General features: G+C 48.4%; 1 non-coding gene across 1 annotated transcript; it reads left to right on the plus strand.

Moving 5' to 3' along the window:
* Positions 1-926: 926 nt before the first annotated feature.
* LOC141142048 (U6 spliceosomal RNA) lies at positions 927-1,028 on the plus strand. Its single transcript, XR_012244296.1, has one exon. It is a non-coding gene; the product is annotated as a U6 spliceosomal RNA (small nuclear RNA).
* The last annotated feature ends 4,070 nt before the right edge of the window (positions 1,029-5,098 follow it).

Below are 5,098 nucleotides of genomic sequence, written 5' to 3' on the forward strand. Positions count from 1 at the left end.
TAATCAGTACAGTTTGCATCCGAAAATACAATCCGAAAATACACATTACATCACTTCCGAATTTTTATTCTGTCATACAAGAATCTTTGTACTTTAGTAACCTATTCATTTTTGATATGGAGATTAACATCAAACAGACAGATCATTCGTCCAATAATCTTTGTACTAGGCTATAGCGGAGGTCCAGTCTATAGCCTGTCTCTTAAAATCCTAGCAGTAAAGTGAGTTAACAGAAATCATGGACTGGTTTATTCTAGAGACCCTGTAAATATAGCAAAAAATTCACATTCTGCTAGAGTACAATACTTTGCAAACACAAGTAATGAAGCACAGGGAAAAACTTTGAACGTTGTCCTTGTAGTAAATTATATTATTGTAATCACTATTATTATCATCATCTTTACTATTATTATTTAGTATCAGTATTATCAACACTAATAGCAATATTAGTAACAGGTGTATGAGAAGCACTAGTTGTATTAGCTTTAGCAGTTAAAGCAGTAGCGAATTTTGTAATAAATGTCATTTTCCATGACCATTTCTATTATTTAAATGTCACTTTTCGTTATAACTCTCATGATTTCTGAAATCACATTTATATAATTTAATATATCTTTAGGATGATTTATTACAATTTTATAAATGTCTGAACAGGTAAATCTGTACTCAGCATAAATTAGCTGTTATACAAATTACTTGTTCTTAATCTCTAAAAAAAAAAAAAATCTAATGCTGCCCAAGGCATCTCAATTGCACAGAAATTTAAAAAAAAAATACTTTTTGACTCCTATCAAAAAAGGTAGTCAAGATCAAAAGTGTAAATCCCAAGATATTGCCTTTCATGCTTGCTTCCAGCTCAATTCAGCAGAACAGTTCATATTCAAAGCTCTGTATGGCTAATGTAAAACAGCCGTGATCCCCATTGTGTGAGCTCTTTTTGTACATAAACCAAAATTGGAGCAATACAGAGAAGATTAGCATGGCGCCTGGGTAGGGATGAGCTTCGTGTTCGAGTCGAACCCATGTTCGACTCGAACATCGGCTGTTCGATCGTTCGCCGAATTGCGAACGTTATGGGCCGTTCGCGCTAAATTCGTGTGGCGCGTCACGGCCCATAATTCACTGCGGCATCGCAGTGCATTGCTGGCTGATGATTGGCCAAGCATGCACTATGACCCGCATGCTTGGCCAATCACAGCGCTGTCAGTAGAGAGAGCTGTAATTGGCCAAAGCCAGGGTGGCTTTGGCCAATTACGGCTCAGGGCATTTAGTACACACCCCACACTATATAAGGCCGCCTGCACGGCGGCCCTGTGTAGTGTGTGTTCCGGTGTGCTGAGAGATAGAGAGAGAGAGAGACAGTGTCATTTGATTTGAGTTAGATAGATTAGGCAGAACAGTCAGTCAGTTAGCTGCACTTACAGTGTATTGTGTATATATATGCATCCCAGGTGTTGCATATATATATATACACTGTATTCAGTTTAGCTAGATCCGTTCCTGTTATCTTCTATCTAGACTATTTACATTTAATGCAGTGCGTCCTGCTCACAGTGTTCAGCTAGATCCGTTCCTGTTATCTTCTAGACTATTTACATTTAGTGCAGTGCGTCCTGCTCACAGTGTTCAGCTAGATCCGTTCCTGCTATTTACATTTAGTGCAGTGCGTCCTGCTCACAGTGTTCAGCTAGATCCGTTCCTGTTAAATTCCTACTGACCGGCAGGCTTGTCTGGTTACAGTATATAAAGCTACCTGAAGAAAATTACAGGTGTTCTATTTGATCCTATTAGTACCACGGTCAGGCAGCTAGACTATTTACATTTAGTACAGTGTGTCCTGCTCACAGTGTTCAGCTAGATCCGTTCCTGTTATCTTCCTACTGACAGGCAGGCTTGTCTGGTTACAGTATATAAAGCTACCTGAAGAAAATTACAGGTGTTCTATTTGATCCTATTAGTACCACGGTCAGGCAGCTAGACTATTTACATTTAGTACAGTGCGTCCTGCTCACAGTGTACAGCTAGATCCGTTCCTGTTATCTTCCTACTGACAGGCAGGCTTGTCTGGTTACAGTATATAAAGCTACCTGAAGAAAATTACAGGTGTTCTATTTGATCCTATTAGTACCACGGTCAGGCAGCTAGACTATTTACATTTAGTACAGTGCGTCCTGCTCACAGTGTTCAGCTAGATCCGTTCCTGTTATCTTCCTACTGACAGGCAGGCTTGTCTGGTTACAGTATATAAAGCTACTTGAAGAAAATTACAGGTGTTCTATCCCAGCTTAGTGCAGCTACAGGCCATTAGTATGTCTGGAAGGCCAAGAAGGAGAGGCAGACAGTCACAAGCCAATAAGAGAGGGCAAGCAGGCTCTGTGTCTAGTGCTGGTCGTGGAGACGGTGCATCCTCATCAGCACGTGGCCATGGGACACGCTTGGCCTTTTTTTCGGCAGCTGGCCGTGTTGAGCCGCAACATGCGGAAGACTTGGTCGAGTGGATGACCAAGCCGTCCTCATCCTCCTCATCCTCTCTCACCCATGCCCAGGGTGCTTTGTCTGGCAAAGCAGCGGCCTCTTCCCTCAGCTCAATGTCATCAGTGACTCCTTCCCTAGCTCCACCATGTCCTCATGAGGATTCCCTCGAACTGTTTGACCACAGTGTTGGGTACATGCTCCAGGAGGATGCCCAGCGTTTGGAAGGCTCTGATGACGATACTGAGCTCGATGAAGGCAGTAACATGAGCGCGGACAGAGGGGGTGCCCAAGAAGGACAGCAATCTGGCAGTCATGCTCCCCCTGCTGCAGCATACTGCCAGGTTTGCTCCAGTGATGAGGAGGGAGGGGATGATGAGGTCACTGACTCAACGTGGGTGCCTGATAGGAGAGAGGAGGAGGAGGAGGAGGAGGAGGAGGAGGAGGAGGAGGAGGCGGCAGCACATCACCAACGAGGCAGGATGCCCTCCAGGGGCCAGCCTAAGGGCAGCACATTGACTGCATCACACCCCAAAGCTCCACATGTGCAGGGCGCTGCAGTCTCTGCGCGTTATTCAAAAAGTTCTTTGGTGTGGGCCTTTTTTGAGACGAGTGCATCAGATCGCACCGCTGCTATTTGCAACATATGTCTCAAGCGTATCTCGCGTGGCCAAAATATCTCCCGCTTGGGTACCACATGCTTGACCAGACATATGTTGACCTGCCATGCAGTTCGTTGGCAAGCGTATCTAAAAGACCCACACCAAAGAACAAAGAGGATCTCTCCTTGCTCCTCATCAGCTGAGATTTCCAACCCCACTAGACCTTCAGTCCTCTCTGAGACCTACAGTGAGAGGAATGAAGGTGTAGAATTAGGTGTGTCACAGCCAAGTACTTGTGGGCAATCTGCTTTTGGTACACCGACGTCAGATTGTACCAGGCAAATTTCCCTGCCCCAGCTGCTGCACCGCCGAAAGAAGTTTGCTCCCAGCCATCCACATGCCCAGCGGTTGAATGCTAGCTTGGCAAAATTGCTAGCACTTCAACTGCTGCCTTTTCAGTTGGTAGACTCTGCCCCCTTCCGTGAGTTTGTGGAATGTGCGGTTCCTCAGTGGCAGGTACCCAAACGCCACTTTTTCTCACGGAAGGCGATTCCGGCTCTCTACCGGCATGTGGAAGGCAATGTCCATGCCTCGCTGGACAGGGCGGTCAGCGGTAAGGTGCATATTACCGCTGACTCATGGTCCAGCAGGCATGGACAGGGACGTTACCTAAGTTTCACGGCGCATTGGGTGACTCTGCTGGCAGCTGGGAAGGATGCAGGACAAGGTGCAGTAGTGTTGGAGGTTGTTCCGCCACCACGCCTCCAAAATGCTGATTGTGACACACCTCTCTCCTCCACCCCCTCCTCTTCTTCTTCCTCCATGGCCTCTTCCTCGGAACCAGCGGTGCTCCGTAGGCGTTCAAGGGGCTACGCAAGTACGCAGGCCAAAAGATGCCATGCGGTGCTTGAGCTGGTGTGCTTGGGGGACAGGAGCCACACTGGGGCAGAGGTTCTGTCAGCTCTGCAGGGGCAGGTTCAGAGGTGGTTGACGCCACGCCAACTTAAGGCAGGAATGGTGGTTTGCGACAATGGCACCAACCTCCTCTCTGCCCTCCGACAGGGACAAATGACCCATGTGCCCTGTTTGGCTCACGTCCTTAACTTGGTGGTGCAGCGGTTCTTGGGCAGGTACCCGGGCTTACAGGATGTCCTGAGGCAGGCCAGGAAAGTCTGTGTGCATTTCCGCCGGTCATATAATGCCAGTGCTCGGCTGACGGACCTCCAAAAGGAGTTTAACCTGCCCAAGAACCGCCTAATCTGTGACATGCCCACCAGGTGGAACTCAACGTTGGCCATGCTGCAGCGGCTGCACACGCAGCAGAGGGCCATCAATGAGTACCTGTGCGACTATGGCACCAGGACAGGGTCAGGGGAGCTTGGTTTTTTTTCCCCACGCCAGTGGGCCATGATCAGGGATGCATGCACTGTCCTGTCACCATTCGAGGAGGCCACGAGGATGGTGAGCAGTGACAGTGCATGCATCAGTGACACTGTCCCCCTTGTCCACCTGTTGGAGCACACGCTGCGTGGAATAATGGACAGGGCACTTGAGGCAGAACAGAGGCAGGAAGAGGAGGACTTCCTTAGCTCTCAAGGCCCCCTTTATCCAGACAGTGTTCCTGCGTGCCCGCCGATCACACAGGAAGAGGACGAGGAGGAAGAGGAGGAGGAGGAAGATTGTGTCAGTATGGAGGTGGAGCCTGGCACTCAGCATCAGCAGCAGTCTTTAAGGGATCAGTCCCAAGAAACACATGGACTTGTACGTGGCTGGGAGGAGGTGGCTGCGGACCATGTCGTTCTTAGTGACCCAGAGGACTCCGGACCGAATGCCTCAGCAAACCTACGCTGCATGGCCTCCCTGATCCTGCAAAGCCTGCGTAAGGATCCTCGTATTCGTGGTATCAAGGAGAAGGACCAATACTGGCTGGCAACCCTCCTTGATCCACGTTACAAGGGTAAGGTTGCGGACCTTATCTTGCCATCGCAGAGGGAGCAGAGGATGAAACATCTTCGGGAGGCCTT

The sequence above is a fragment of the Aquarana catesbeiana genome, linkage group LG04, assembly GCF_042186555.1.
Source record: "Aquarana catesbeiana isolate 2022-GZ linkage group LG04, ASM4218655v1, whole genome shotgun sequence".
Classification (NCBI taxonomy): domain Eukaryota; kingdom Metazoa; phylum Chordata; class Amphibia; order Anura; family Ranidae; genus Aquarana; species Aquarana catesbeiana.